General features: G+C 43.7%; 1 long non-coding RNA gene across 1 annotated transcript in view; it reads left to right on the top strand.

Moving 5' to 3' along the window:
• The first annotated feature begins 1496 nt into the window (after window positions 1–1496).
• The window catches only part of LOC124969777 (uncharacterized), an 84505-nt gene continuing 69493 nt past the window's right edge, over window positions 1497–16508 (top strand). Inside the window, exon 1 of the long non-coding RNA XR_007106034.1 lies at window positions 1497–1704. This is a non-coding gene — a long non-coding RNA (uncharacterized LOC124969777). The remainder of the gene's footprint in view (window positions 1705–16508) is intronic.

Here is a 16508-nt window from a genome sequence, read left to right as displayed (position 1 = left end):
CAACAAGGAGTGTGCATGAGGCAAGATCCCGGGGTGAGGCAACGGAAATGCACAGTGCCTAGACACACAAACTCAGGTGTGTAAAACTAAGTCCTCTGTTCATCCCAACCCAGTTTCTACCCTGAGCCCTCTCTCTGTCCCATGGGAAATGTTAATCTGTTGCATCCTGTCACACGCAGCAGGGGCCAGGAGCTATGTCTGCCACAGACCCCTTCTCTGCTCTCAACTAGATAGAACCTTGTAGAACAAAACTTCTGATTTGGAACAGGCTACTTCCCCTCAGGAGCATTTAATGCTGGTGCCCAACTGGTCTTGAATATCATCCTCTGCTTAAACAAGTCCCAAATTGTAAAGTGACAGCAAATCCCACTCTCCTAAGGAAAGCATTCCAGGCAATGTTTACTCCTTTGGTATTCGAGCGCAGAGCTTACTGTGGATCCTAGGGAGGAGGGTGACTTGAGAAGACTCACTTAATTTTCATTTGACTTATTGTAAATCTGAAGCAAAGAAAAAATGGTCCAGTTGAGTTTATTTGGAGGTGATTAGATTAAGTTTCCTATATCGGGCAGAATGGGCGGAGACAGAGTGAAGTTGGGTGTGGACAGAGGACTTATCCCTTTGCATACCCGAGTTTGTGTGACTGAAATTTGCATCCGTCACATCTGTGTGCGTCTAAGATGCACCTCAAGACACAGACTTGCTTTATGCATTTCGGAATCCTCTCTTCCCTCCCTCTCAGCCTTTTCAGTGCTTAGCACAAGACCTGCAGCATAAGAGATCTCGACAAAAATGTTTAATAGAAGAGGGAGCGCATAAAGGAGGAAAAAGTGCAGCAGATTTTAAACCAAATTATTTCATTGTATCCTGATTAAGGGAGAAGCGAGGAGATGCGCCTACACACGAGAGAAGCCTCTGCCAACCGCAAAGGCACCAGATCCCTGCGTAAAAAGGAGACAGCCTAAGCAGAAAGCCAGACCCGGTCCCACCTGACTGGGCTGCGGCTGCGGGTGGGGAGAGCACAAGAAGGTTCAGCGGGAGCAGCCTCCCACCGCCCTGGCGGAGGCTTGGAGGCAGCCCCGTTGGGCTCCCCAGAACGAGGCGGGGTGGTGTGAGCTCAAACGCCCTACAATTGCTGGAGCAACGGTGGCGACACTTGAGTTATTCACAAAGGCCGGGATTCAAATGAGGCTGGCAGCGCTCCAGGTCGCAGCAGCTTAGGAGGAGAGAAGGGCGTATTAGCTATTCATCACGCCCGGGGACGCAGGGGCTCCGGGGATGCTCCATCTGCATCCCTCCCTCTGTCACTGGGCTTTTTCTTTTTCGGAGGGGGCTCCTCCAGAAGCACTTTATCCGTCGGTCTGTGCGCAGGGGTGGGGGTGGGGGCTGAAGTTAGGCAGATTGGTCTCATCACATGATGGGGGACCTGTATCATGTGATGGCTCCGGTGATGTTGGAGGCAGCATGTGACTCCCAGGGCTACGTGGGCTCAAAAACAATTTAAATACAAAAACACAAGCAGGTTCCCCTCCTCTCCTTTGCCTCTTGGTCTGGCTCTCCCTACCTTTGGGCTGGTGCCTGACCGAATGGGAAACCCGTCGCTCGGCGGCCACTAACCTGTGAGCGCCGGTACCTGGAGACCAGGCCCCTCTGCCGGGGCCCCAGGAGCCGTGCCCCATCCTTGTGCAGCCCACAGACTCCAGCCTGGTAAGTTGCCGAGCACTCAGCAATGACCTGTGCAGCTGTCCCCGCCGCCTCATTAGCATGCACGGGCACCCTCCCGGGCACGCTGGAGGGCGCCGCCGCTCCCGGCCCTGCCCAGCGCCGCCGCGGTCCCGCTCGGGCGGAGGACAGCCTGCGTCTCGGCCTCGCGTTCCCAGCCTGTCTCGCCCAGGCTCTGCTCTGGCTGTCCGCCTCCTCCCCTGAGCCTGCCTGTCACCTGCTCCCTCTCGCCCCCTCGTTTTCCCTTTCACCCACCCCCGCTCCGTCTCGCCCACTGATTTTCCTCGGAGTTCCTCTCACCTCGCTTTCCAAAGACATTTTTTTTTTTTTTTTTTTTTGGATATCTAGGCTTTGGGTTCTTTCTGTCCAAAAAGGAAGGGACCAGCTTCGTCTACGAAATGACTTGATGATTGGAAATGTACTAACTGTCCCTTCGAAATCATTTTCTTCACCAAGACCATGTAGATTGCCCACTTCCTGTCGTGGTACTGGGTGCACCTAGGTGTTAAGGGACCTGGGTGCATTTCTTGGGACCATCAGAGCTGTTGCTTGGGAGGTTGACTGTTGGCTCGGGGTGCCAGCTCAGCTAGGGGCTCATCCAATGCCCTGACACGCACTTGCAGCCCAGAGAGGATGGCCTCTGACGCCAAACACTGGACTCTGCAGGAAAAATAGGCCCAAAGGCAGCAGTTGTGATCCTGTGCTGGGTGCCCAGGGGCTCACTCAGGTGTCACAGCGTCTTACGAGCTGGCTCAGAGTCTGAAGCCACACCTGTGCAGAATGAGGCAGAGCACTGGCTGAGAAACTCGCCACCGACAAGCCGAATGTAAATTCAATCATGGCCGAATCTGTAACCACAGGAGCAGGGGATGGGGGCCACCGGAAGCTTCCGGTTCACTGTCATCCAGGTACCCAACGTCTGCGCAGCATACACAGTTAACAGATTCAGAGCACAGTCCATCTGACAACTCAAGGGGAGGCTGCTATTTTTAGCCCTATTTGAGAGATGGGGAAACTGAGGCACAGAGCAGTTAGTTCACTTGCTTAAGGCCACTCAGCCAGGCAGGGGCAGAGGTGGGGTTTGGACCCAGGCAGCTTCTCTCTGGAGCCTGCACAGTTAACCACCATGGTGATCCTTCCCCCGGAATCACCCTCAACAGTTCCTCTGTGGCAGGTCCTGTGCAGGTTCTGGGTTTCACTAGTGAACTAAAAACAGGGACAACTGTTCTGGTGGCATTTGCGCTCCATCGGGAGTGGCAGCTATTAAACACGTCACATGAGACAACGTATTGTTTCAAATCAGGATATTTGTTAGGGAGGAAAATAATAGGGTGCCAGGAGCGTGTGTCGCTGAAGGCCTGCTTGGGCTGGGGGGACCACAGGGGCTGGAAGGGAAGACCTCGCTGGTGATGTAATTTGTAAGTTGCTCTCTGAGAGAGCAGGTGAAGAGTCAGAAAGAGCTTTCCAGACTGCAGGAAGGGCAGGGGGGAAGGCCTTGAAGAGCAAGAAAGGGGGTTAACTGGGCAGCGGTGTAAGTGGGCCATGCTGGCCAGGCAGGCCATCCAGATTGCCCGGGGCTCTGTAGGCCTTGCTCAGTGACTTAGGTTTCATCTCAGGATCAACGAAAGCATTTTACACAGGGAAACAGCAGAATTGGGTTTGCAGTATGAAGAGAGTTCTTTATGAGAAGTGCATCTATGCTGGGCACAGTGGTGCACACCTATAATCTCAGCTACTTGGGAGGCTGAAGCAGGAAGATCACAAATTTGAGGCCAGCCTCAGCAACTTAATGAGGCTGTGAGCAACTTAGCAAGACCCTGTCTCTAAATAAAACATAAAAAGGACTGAGGATGTGGCTCAGGGGTTAAGTGACCCTAGGTTTAATCCCCAGCACCAAAAGCAAACAAACAAAGTGTGTCTATTTGAGTTACATTACATACTTCAAAGGTAGTGACTTAAAGCCATTCCTACATGGCACCTTATTCTGCAAGTTAGTAGTTGCAACTGGGATCATCTGGGCGTTCCCGTTCTTGTCCGGGTTCATTTGTCAAGCTAGTTGGTTGATGGGCAGGTTGAGAGCTGTGGTTTGCAGATGGTCTTGCACAGGTGTCTGCTGATTGACAGGGGCAACTGAAACCCAGCCGCCGCACATCTCCACATCTCGCGGGCGAGCCCCGCCTCCTCCACGGGGTTCTAAAAGCAGCAGGACAGGGGAAACCCAGGCACCCCAGCGCGACTCAGGCATCTCTTTGCTTGTGTCGCTATTGCCCCCTCGACCAAGACAGGCTGCACGGTGAAGCCCGTGCTCATCCATGGAGAAGCTCTTCCTCTTAATGGGGAAGCTGCACAATTTGTGTCTATTTTTTCCCAAAGTGACTGCATGACTTCAAAAGGTAAGCTGGAGTCTGCCTCCCTCTACTATTGGGAGGAACTGAAAGCCAATAGGAAATTCGGAGCCCCTTTTGTGGGTCGAGATGGACTTATCCCTGGTCATGTAGCAGACAGAACATGCAGAGGTCTGAGCGTTTGATTTGGATACAAAGAAGTGTCTAGAATAGGGTGGATGTGGTGCAGTGAGGTCTCCTCTTCTCACAGGATTATTTGGGAATGTTCTGGAGCTCGGGTACCTTTTGAGATTGTTACTCTAATGAAATTTGGGCCATACGGAATTCAGTGTGCTGAAGTGTTCTAGGAAGGCCAGCGCGTGCAAAGACCCTGAGGTTAAGAAGTGTGTGGCTTTTGGGGGAAATAAACAGGAGCCAGTTTGATTTAATGTAATTGCCATGGCAATGGAAAGGAAATGGGCAGATGAATACAATATATAAGAGGTCAAAATGAAAAATCTGGCTGATGGATTAGATACAGGAGTTGGAGAAGGACGTATTAAGTGATGCTATTTACTAAGGTCGAAAGACAAGGAGAGGATTTGAGTTAGGGGGTCAAGAGGGCAGGAGGAAATCACGCCTTCCATATTGGACCCATTTTATTTGACTTCCCTGCGAGACGTCTAACAAGATATGCAACAGACGATGGGAAACGGGCTCAAGGACCTTAGACATGCTACGCAAACTTGGAAGAAGAGTTGAGGCCCCTTGGAGTGTAAGGAGAAAGAGACCAAAGAGGGGCTACACTGGAACCCCAGGCGGCCCCAGCGTTCAGAAACCAGATAAAGGAGGCGCCCACGGAGGAAACCGAATGGGAAGGACAGAAATTAAAATGGTCTTGGCAAGCCAAGAGTGGGGCATATTTCAGGATGAAGACGTGATCGGCCATCTTCCTGGAAGTCATCCTGGAGGGAGGGAGATGGGGCGAGCCACGGCAAGGGGCAGCGTTGCTGGGCCAAGCAGAGAGCAGAGAGCGTGCGCTCAAAACTGCATCCCTTTCCCAGGAACCTCTGAGTGCTTGGGTTGGAGCACCTGAAGGTGACAGGGGACAGTCGGGTTGAAATGTGGCCGAGTGAAGCTGCACAGAGCAGAGGGCAGTGCAAGCACAGAGGGTTGCCGGAGAAGGTTCGGAAAGGTGAGCCCCGACTCCGGCTGGACCAGAGCGGCAACGGCAGGAGGGGTGGAGTGGGGCTCAGGGGAACCGGGCTGGGCTGCGGCAAAGAACTTCATTCTTGAAGGCGGAAGGATCAGCCTCTCTGTCTGGGAACTTATTGGAAATGGAGACCCTCTGCCCCAGACCTGCTGAATCCAAGTCTGATTTCAAACAAGGCCTTGGCTGATTTATATGCACACTGAAGTTTGAAAATTATGCATCTCCGTTGTTTTATGAAGCTTTTCTGGGCAAGAGGAGAAGATAAGTGAACCCCCAAATATCCTGCTCTTCTTGCCTGACCCTTTCCAAACAGGTTTCGATAGAGCCAAGTCCAACCTCCCAGGTTCCTGGTCTTTACTTTTTATTATGTGAAATTTCAAACACATAGAAATATAGTCTAATGAAGCCTTGTATATCATCATTGGCTTCAGTAATTTTCAACTTACAGCCAATCTTGTTTTCTCTATACCATCCCTATACCCAGGATGATTTTGAATCAAATCTCGGACATGATATAATTTCACATATAATTTTTTTTTTTTAACTAACTACCTTTAAAAGAGGAGGACCCCTTTTTAATTGTTAAAAATGTCTTCCGTGCTAGGAATCAAACCCAGGACCACGCACCTGCTAAGCAAGTACTATTAAGTTCTGACCCACACCCCCAAGGAACCCTTTTTAAATATAACTATTATGCCATCGCCACCACCCCTAATCATGGGTAAACACTTATCATGAGGTTACCAGTAAGTGTTTATATATTGGCAATTATCATATAATCTGAGTCTGAGTATTTGAACAAATCCATACATGACAATTCACTAATATGTATTTTGATTTTTTTGTTGTTGTTTTTTGTTTTGGTACTGGGATTGACCTCAGGGGTACTCGACCCCTGAGCCACATCCCCAGCCCTATTTTGTATTTTATTTAGAGACAGAGTCTCACTGAGTTGCTTGGCACCTTGCTAAGTTGCTGAGGCTGGCTCTGAACTCGAGATTCTCCTACCCCGGCCTCCTGAGTCTCTGGGATTACAGGCATGCGCCACCACGTCCTGCACCTAATATGTGTTTTAAATCTTTCGTAATTTATAGGTTCCTTCTTCATTTTTTTTTCCTTGAAGTTTTGTGTTAAAGAAGTAAAACCATTTGTCCTTCAAGTTTTCCAAAAGCCTAGACTTTGCAGACTACTGACTCTTGGTATCATTCAATACATCCACTGTCCTCGGTATTTTCTGTGAACTGCTAATTATATCTAAAAGGCATTGCTTTTGGAGAAACTTTTTAAATGAGATACATCCTTCATAAAATATGTACAAAGTACATGTGTACAGCCCAGAGAATCCAAAGACCCCTGTTAAAGCCACCCGGTACCTTTGAAGTCCTCCAATAGCGTCTCTCTTTACCCTGCCTAGTGGCTACCTATATCTTAATTTCTGCAATAATAATTTTTCTGCCTTGTTTATAGTTTCATCACATGTGTGCATTTTTAAGCATACCATAAGAATATCATAGATATTCTTCTATGACTTATTTTACTCACGATTTTATTCTTCTAATTAGGGCATCCTAGTTACACATGCTCACTGATTTACGTTTGAGGTTTATCCCTGTTTTGGTATGTGGCTATATGGTTTGTTCACTTTCGTCAACGTAGAGTAATCCATTATGTGCACATACCACAATTTAGTCCATGCTGCTCTTGATTGGCATTTGGAATTTTTTCCAGTTCTCAGGTGTTTGGAATAATGCTGCTGTGAACACTCTTTGGCATGTCTGGTCACGTACTTGGGCAGGAATTTCTCCAGGTGGTATCCATAGAAGGGAACATGCTGGATCCTTAAGTATCATAAGTCAAATTGTTTCCTGCAAATTGTTTCCTTCCAGTTTGTATATCCTTTAGTATCTTTTTTCTTGCCTGATTGTTCCAGCTAAGGCTTCTAATAGAAAATCATAGAAATCGTGAAAACAATTCTCTGTCTCATTCTGATCTCAGAGGAAATGATTTTGGCATTACACAATTAGGTAACATGTTTGCCAAAAAGTTTTTTTTTTTTTTTAAAGAGTTTAGTTTTTCTTGTCAGATTAAGAAAATACCTCTCTATTTCTTCTTTGCTCAGAGTTTGGTTTTTACCTTTTTTTAATTATAAATTTTACCAAATGCTATTTCTCTGTTTTTTGAGAAATGATTTTTCTACTTCATTCTTTTAGGATAGTAAATTATATTGTAGAACTTTCAAATGTTAAACCAATCTTGCTTTCTTGAAATAATTTCAGTTTAGCCATGAAGATACAGTATTCTTTTCATAGAACTAGATTTAAATTAGTTTACCTTTTTATATTATACATCTAGATGTAAGTTGACTTATATGTATTTATGGTTTTTACCTCTGTGTTCATGAGAGAAATACTCCTCTAGTTTTACTTTCCCATAATGATCTTATCAGATTTTGGTGATAAACTGGGGTTATAGTCATAAAATGAGGAAGTATTTTGTTATTGCTTTGTAGTTGACATGAAAGAGTTTGTGTAAAATTGGCATAACTTCTTCCTTGAATGTTAAACAGAATTCACTGTGAAGCCACCTGAGTTTAAAGCTTTCTTCATGGAAAAATTCTTAATAAATCCATATTAAGAATTATTCTCTTTAACAGACATAAAGATTTTATTCTGGTTTGGTATGTGTATCATTTGATAAGTATTTTTCCCCTAGGTATTTGCCCATTACATCTAAATTTTCAAATTTAATTTACACAAAGTTACTCACAGAATCTGATTATTTTTCAATATCTGTTGGCTTTGTAGTGATGTCCCTTTTACCTATCCTGGGTTTTTTTCTTGATTAGCTTTTACCAGGAATTTATCCATTCTTTCTAAGATTTTTTTCTAAGAACCAACTCTTGTCTTTGTTAATCCTCTTTATTATGTGTTTGCTTTCTGTTCTATTAATTTCTTACCTGCATTATTTGCTATCTTCTAGTTTCTTTGAATTTAATTTATTATTATCATTTTAAGCCTCTTGATATAGATGCTTAGAACATTGATTCTTTGAGGCTTTCTTAATATGTGAACTTAAAGTTATAAATTTCTAAGAATGGTTTTAACTGGGTCCCTTAGTTTGTCATGTGATCTTTTTATTGCCACTTGGTTTAGAATATTTTATTATTTCCAGTAGGAAAAGATGGTGTAAAATGTATTGCTTAGTTCCTAAAACAGAATAGGATACCTCTCTTTTTTGTATTAATTTATATCCTAATTTGATTATAGGCAGAGAATGTATGTATGATTTCTTCCTTGGGTATTTGCTGATTTCTTCTTTTTGACCCAGCATATAGTTAGTTTGGGCAAATTTTCCATGTGCACCTAAAAAGAATGTATATTCTGCAATTTGGGGACACCCAGTTGTATACATGTTAGAACAAATTTTTTAATCACATTATGCAAGTCTTTTCTATTTTTTTCTTTTTTTTTGTTTTCTTAGTAATACAAATGTGCTAAAATCTGTAAGTATAATGGTAGATTCATCTATTAGCCCTTTGAGCGTCTTAACTCAGGGATTCTTAAACATGTTTTTGTCATGATTCATTTAAGTAGTTTTGTTAAATCTATACATCCCTTCTTAGCACAAAGTATATAAATGCATAATGGAAACAAATTTTACAGAATTGCATTCATCAAACAAACAAAACAAAACAAACAAAAAAAAAAAAATTTTTTTTTTCCCTTGGTACCAGGACTTGAATTCAGGGGCACTTAACCACAGAGCCACATCCCCAGCCCTTTTTGTATTTTTTATTTTGAGGCAGGGTCTTGCTAAATTGCTTAGGGCCTCGCTAAGTTGCTGAGGCTGGCCTTAAACTTGTGATCCTCCTGCCTCAGCCTCCTGAGCCACTGGGATTACAGGTATGTGCCTGTACTGGCTAGCTCATCAAAATATTTTTTTAAAAAATTAGTGATATACAAATTAATCTGCTTATGTGTGTTTTAAATTCCAAAATCTAGTAACAGGTATAATACTATTACATTTTTGAATCACTATTTTTAAATACCTGCAACAAATGCTAAATGATATGAAAATATTTGTGATTCTTCTCGGTGATAAGACATAGTACTACTCATACTGCTGTGATTTGTTGTGTATGTTTCCAATTTAAGGAAATAATACATTTTATTAGAGGGTATGTGGTTAAAGCTGTAATTTATTATTGTCGTCGTTGTTGTTCTTATTTTGTGGTGCTGGGGATCAAACCCAGGGCCTCAGGCATGCTAGGCAAGTGCTCTACCACTGAGCTGTATCCATAGCCCAAAGCTGTAGTCTTTTTTTCTGACCCAAGTTCATGAACCCCGAGTTATAAGCAAGAGCATAGGTTGAGACCCCTTATGGGGATCCAGTGGGGACCGAGGTGACTGGAAGCTAGGCGTCTGTTCCTGTCAGGGGTGCCCTGCTTTCTCTTTCACTCTCATGCCCAATCCGAAGGCCTTTCAAAGTCCACAGAAGACTGCAGTGTTGACCAGGACCCCGAGTTCCGATTACTGTCCCCAACTTCCAGTCTGACGAATTTGCCCAAACCTTTCCGCCACATCCTCTCTCTGAAAGAGAAAACTCTGCCAAACGCTTCGCCTCCCTCTGTGGACTTCCTGTCTGGCCCTGACCATGACTCTAGTTTCTTGACTTTCAAACAGGTGCGTGCGTGCGTGTGTGCGTGCGTGCGTGTGTGCGTGCGTGTGTGTGTGTGTGATATCTTATTCAACTTTTCTATGCTTCTCAATGAGAAATTAACCTGAAATAATTCAGAACAGTGTATCACCTTTCAGCAAAAATTTGTTCAGCATACGCAAGAAAATGCACACATTACAAAGGCAATGCACCCTTGGGAACAAACACTCAGGTTGCCTGTTTTAAAATCTTTGCACAAATGAAATCATACTTCTATACTCTAACATGCCTTCACATTGGTTTTTGTTTCGTTTCGTTTTGTTTTGTTGGCAGTGCTTGGGACGGAACCCAGGCCTTGTGCATGCCAGGCAAGCACACTACCACGAAGCTATAGAACGCCAGCCCTCACAGTGGTTTTTGAAATTTTAGAAATTTTACAGAGACAGAAGTCATAAAGGGAATACTGCACTGCAGTGAAGAAGAACAGCCTAGTACTGCACTCAGCCACAAGGATGAGTCTCAGATGTCACGCTGAATGAAAGAAGCCCTAGCCCAGGAAAAAACAAACCTATCATAACTGAAATTAGAATAGCAGTTTATCTGGGAGATACTGACCAGAAAGGGCAAGAAGGAGGTTTTTCGGGTACTGATGTTTTCTATTTTCACATGGTTACACAAGTTTATGCATTTGTAACAATTCATTGAGTTGAACCTCTAAGATTTGTGCAGATTGCCTTATGTATGTTAGACATTAAAGTTAAGAGAAAAGTACAAGGGTTAAGAATTTTATTGTTGGTCCTCATTAATGTGGAGAAAGGTTAAATTCAATGAAAAAGATGCATAAAAGCAACTCAGCTGTTGAGCCTGGAAGTCTGCCCCTAAGGTCACCACAGCTTAGGATATGGTCCTCAGAGACCCTCAAATTACACTGCATCAGTGTCCCTGGAATCTCAACAGGGTAAATTCATATAACTCAAATCACCAGACAGACATATAAACCAAATGGTAGTGAATTAATTGCGAGTAAGAAATACATATTTCTGTAGAACCTGGTTATTTGTGCTGGCTCCTCAGCTCCTTCTGCTAGAAACACACACACACACACACACACAGGAAAAAAGATCATTTTCTGAGATGGGAAAGGAAGAGGGAAAGAGAGTTTAATCATTTTAATGACTAGCGTGAACAAGAAATAACACTTCTTTTATTAGTTTGGGTACAGTCAGCCCTTGGTGGGTTTAGGTTCCACATCGCAGGTTTAACCAAGCAGCAGAGATTGAATATATGTAAAAAAATAAATAAATGTGTGTCCACTAGATAGGTACAGACTCTTAAAAATCATTCTTCTCTAAACATTGCAGTATAACCACTATTTACATAGCATTTACATTGTATCAGCTTTCATAAATAACCTAGAGATGATTTGAAGTTTATGGAAGGATATTTGTAGCTTATATGCAAGTAGTGTGTCATTTTATATGAGGGACTTGAACGCCCATGGATTTGGTTCCTTGCTGGGTGGGGACTGGAGGGGTGTGGATACCAAGAAACTACCCTATTTATGTAACAAACTTATACAATAATTCTTGTGTACCAGGCACATTACAATGAAAAACTTGTGTCACACCCCTGTGAAGTCGGTGCTAATACTTATACCCATTGCACAGATGTAGAAACTGAGGCAGAGGAGAGTAGATAACTTACCGGGACCACCTGCCGGGTAAGTGGTAGAGCTAGATCTGGACTACCCAGTTGTAGGATGCCCCGCTGTAGGTCTGTATGACTCTCCCTATGTCACATGACCTCTCCTCTTCTCTTTAGCTCCGCCTGCTGGGAAGATGAATTATTTATGTCCACAGAGGAGGAGGACTCAGTCTCCTCTGGACAGCTCTGGAGCCGTAGTGAAGGCACTTGATTTTACTTGCGCTTATTAAAGGTTCCGAGTGAGCTGCTCTCTGCTCACTGAGCACTTTGCATCTGCCAATCACTAAGATAGGTGCTTTACCACACTGTATGTCCCATGTCCTAAACAATATCCTAGACCCAGTAAGCCCACAATAACTTACGTTGTATTGCATTATATTTATTCAATGAATAAACAATTTATATAACAATTTATTGTTATTTATTTGTTGAATAAATATCGAACAGCTTAGTTGGGCGTGGTGGCACATACCTCTAATCCCACTACTGGGGAGGCTGAGGCAGGAGGATCACAAGTTCAAGGCCAGCCTCAGCAACTTAGTGAGACTCTGTCTCAAAATAAAAAATAAAAAGGTCTGGGGATGTAACTTAGTGGTAGAGGACACAGAATAACAAAGCAAAACAAAAATAAACCAAAACACGTTGTGCAACTTTATGTTTGAGATCATTATAATTCCCATTTTACTAGTGAATCAACCGAGGCCCAATGAGTACTATATAGACAAGAGTGCGTAAATATATTCCAGCTGGTATCCAGATGATCCCTGGGGGCGAGGAAGTAAAATAAAATAATATTTATGTAGGTTCCTCACATCATTCACTTTAGTTTCCATCTCATGAATGGGTTTGTCACACACTGAACGTGACTACAATAGCAATCATATGTAAGCCACCAACACACACACACTTGTGTGGGAAGAGGCTCAAAATGTATGCTGCCAAAGAGAGTCTTCCAGGGAATTTAGAAACCACGGTGCTAAAACACTACATCCTACTTTCTCTTCCGAGATATTATAACTGATTGATTTAGAGTTTGCACAATTAGCATCAGACCTAAAGGATACAGTCTTGCAACCTTGATATGGCCAGTCGTGTTTTCTGAGAATCCATAAGCCATGTCCCATTCATCTCTTGGAGTTAGCAAATTTGGAAACTACCTGTTACTGCAGGTCTCACTCTGAGAGTGAATCAGGGAGGATAAAACAGAATATATTCGCTTTGTCTCATGAAGTTAACTAGCTGCTATTATAGATGCAATAAAAATTAATTCTGTTCTCCTACTGCCTGCGAGTCCCATTAGAAGGTAAGGAAATGCCTATTCATTGAGGCCCAAGTCAATAAGTAGAGTCGACTAATGATAGACCAGGGAACGATCAGATACAATGTAGTAAATTACGTTCTGTCATATTTTAATTCTTAATAACTCAGCTGTCGCTCCAGAGTTTGCACGTTTTTGTCTGGAGAACAGAGAGAAATCAAATTTAGGTTGATAGTGCAGAACAAGTAAAAATCCCAAACTGTGGGTGGAAGGACAGACTTCCCAGAGAAGGTTCTTAAATTGGGTGATGAGGGAAGAGTTGAAGTTCTCAGGATGATAAAGGGGAAAAATGGCAGGGAATGTTCCAGAGAGAAGGAAAGAGTGGGCCCAGACAGAAGGAAGGTCAGTGCGCTGGGGATCTGCCGGTGTGGCGTGGCTGGGGCATAGAGGGGGTGGGGGATGCATGAGAGAGACGGGGGTGGGGGGGTGAAGGGGAGAGGAGGCAGGAACCCCTCTCACGGGAAGCCTGGGATCCATCCCCGCCTGACCTCTTCCCAGCTCTGTGACCTTGAGCAAGCAATTCTGCAAGCCTCAGTTTCCCTGTCTATAAAGTCATAGTAGCAACACCGCTTAGCGGCTGGCACCGCTTTCTAAGGCTATTGTGAGTTTGGAATAAGAGAATCCATTTGCAATGCTTAAGATGGTCCCTGATCCCGTGGTAAGATTCCAGCAAAGAGAAAGTGCGTATACTACAAAAAGAATGGGTGACAGAATGGCTTCTATAATAATAGTCATTAATAAAATTAAGAGTTAATAATAAGGAGTTCAGGCTTTCCCTTTTATATATCTTTTCCTCTTCTTCTTTTCTTTTTGTGGTGCTGGGGAGGCACCTCTGAGTCCCAGCCCCCCAAGTTTTCTCTTTTAGGTCTGCCTTTCTAAAAAAGTAATCAATTTGTCTATAAAAGAGTTCTTGTATAATTTGGCAGCTTCTTGTGAGGGAAAAAAATACCTGCTTAAGTATTTTGAAAGTTTTAAACGGCAGAAAAATGACCAAATCCTGTTACGTTCTTAAGAATGGTTCAAGAGCGCAAGGGACTCAAGTTGGTGGGATTCTTTATTGGGGGGCAGCTAACATCCATGGACTAGGATAGGGTTTATCTTAGCTGTAGCATTTGCAGGCTGTTGTTTACCTGTGTAAAAATTTGCTTTTTGCTGTTACTATGTTGTGATCTGGTCCTCATTAACAAAAATAGATTAATGACTAAAAAGTGATTCATGGATGTGTGGAGGCAATGATGAAGAGAGCACCAACCGAGCGACTCAGAAGCATAATTAGTGAGCAGGGACAGGACAAGAACATCTGTATATGTGATAATTTCACCCAAGCTGAAAGGGGAAGTGTGAATGGGAAACGCGGCTGCGAGTACCTGAAAAAATGTGGGTTTTTTTTTTGGGGGGGGGGTGCTGGGGATCAAACCCAGGGCCTTGTGCTTACAAGGCAAGCACTCTACTGACTGAGCTATCTCCCCAGCCCCATAATGTGTTTTATTGAACAAGAGAGTTGTCCCCTTCTTGTCTCCGACGTGGACTCTATTAGAGAACTTTGTCAGATAGCTTCACGATCCCGTGAGAGAGTCCAAAGTAGAATTATTCTATGGTCAATCCATGTGTGTTCTGAACCAAGTATAAGATGATATTTTCTTTTTCTTTTCTTTTTGGTACTTAGGGATTGAACCTGGGGGTGCTTAACCACTCAGCCACATCCCAGTCCCTTTTTACTTTTTATTTATTTATTTATTCTCTTTTTTTAATTTATCTTTTAATTTTTTTTTTTTACAGACTGCATTTTGACTCATTGTACATATTTGGGGTACATCATTTCATTTCTATGGCTGTGCATGATGTAGATTCATACCATTCGTGTAATCATACATGTACGTAGGGTCGTGATGTCTGACTCATTCCACCATTTTTCATACCCCTCCCTCTCATTTCCTTCTACATAATTTAAAGTTCCCCCATTCTTCTCTCACTCCCCACCCCCCACACACACCCCCATTACTTTTTATTTATTTTAAGACAGAGTCTTGCTAAGTTACTAAGGCTGACTTTGAACTTGAGATCCTCCTGCCTCAGCCTCCTGAGCAACTGGAATTACAGGCGTGTGCCACTGTTAGGTCTTTAGGCCGAAGTAACTCCATTTTGAAAAACAGCACCTGCCCACCAAGGCAAAACTGTCCTGGTAGGCCCACCCCCAAAGAGTCCCAATAACTGAAACCACAGCAAAGACATCCAGTAACAGTCACCGGGCCAGACCGGTTATTTTTGTACATGACTATCATTTGCGCCAGTTATCCTAATAGCCACCATGCCTGGAAAAAAATATTTTCTAGTATGAAATTGATGAATTTTATTTTGAAATGCAGAGAGGCCAAAAACAACAGCAAATTCAATAGTAATAGTTATAGTAGATAATAGTAATCATACTATTATCAACATGCATATAAAATCAGCCTTCAATCAAGGACAAACAGATCTCTGGAGAGAAGGCAAAACTAGTCATCAGCAAATGTAGCACAGGTCATAGGCTGGGCAATGAAATGCCATACAAAGATGGTGGGACTTCTGTTGTCCTGATGAGAGTAGATGTTTTGTTTTACAGTTTGGGGAAACCACTGGTGGAAAACATTCAGACCAGCTCTTTGCATCCATGTGGTACATATTTAATGAGAGAGGCATATTTGATAATTCTGGAAATCGAAGTACAGCAGCTATTTTTTAATGGAGTCTAATAACTACTTTTCATTTCACCTAAGATTGTTTGGTGAGGCATGATGCAGATTAGAAGTGTATCTGAGATAGTCCGATGGAGGACCAGAGAGGCTCTGTCAAGAAAGGTTCGCTGTATCCATATATATGGCCACAATGCTTCAAAGCAACCACATCATAGTCACTTAAGCAATTAAGAATGCAATTATCACATGAGTCTAGACTCACGGGGTGGGTCCTCATGTCTCAGGTAGGCTCATTCAGGTGTTCATGCTGAGAGGCCAGCAGGGGCAACTATATGCTTTATGGAACCCAGTGCAAAGTGAAAGTGCGTTCCTGTTCTTCAAAAATAATTAGGGAATTTCCAGAGGCTGGCCACAGAGCATTCATCTAAGCTTAGAGCCTTTCTTAGCATGGGGCTTATGTGATGTCAAAGGCCACATAGTCATGAAGCCGGCCCTGGCCGTGGATCCTGTGCACAGCTCTACTGCTCTTGGCTGGGTTCTTTCGTGGGTCTGGGTATCAGCTGGCTATTGGCTGGTCTGGATCTGGGACAACTGGGGTAAGCCAACTCTACTCCACGGGTCACGTCCTGCCGCGGACTAACCCCAGCACATGCGTATGGCAAAGGCAGAGAAGCAAAAATCAGCAAGTTCAAATGTACAAGCCCTTTTCAAATCTCTGCTCATGTGACATCGACTGTCATATCCCACTGGGCCACAGCATATCACATAGTGACTCAGAAAGAGGGAAGGTGCTAAAAAAGGTGTGGTTGTAAGAAGGGTGGCCATTCTTCCCACCTGTCCTTCACCTGGCTACTCACGTCGTTGGAGCTGAGAGCTCACCTGGCCACTGCTTCGCTTGC

The sequence above is a fragment of the Sciurus carolinensis genome, chromosome 18 (assembly GCF_902686445.1).
Source record: "Sciurus carolinensis chromosome 18, mSciCar1.2, whole genome shotgun sequence".
In the NCBI taxonomy this organism is placed as follows: domain Eukaryota; kingdom Metazoa; phylum Chordata; class Mammalia; order Rodentia; family Sciuridae; genus Sciurus; species Sciurus carolinensis.
Note: the sequence above shows the minus strand (reverse complement) of the source record. Positions and strands in the feature narration are given on the sequence as shown.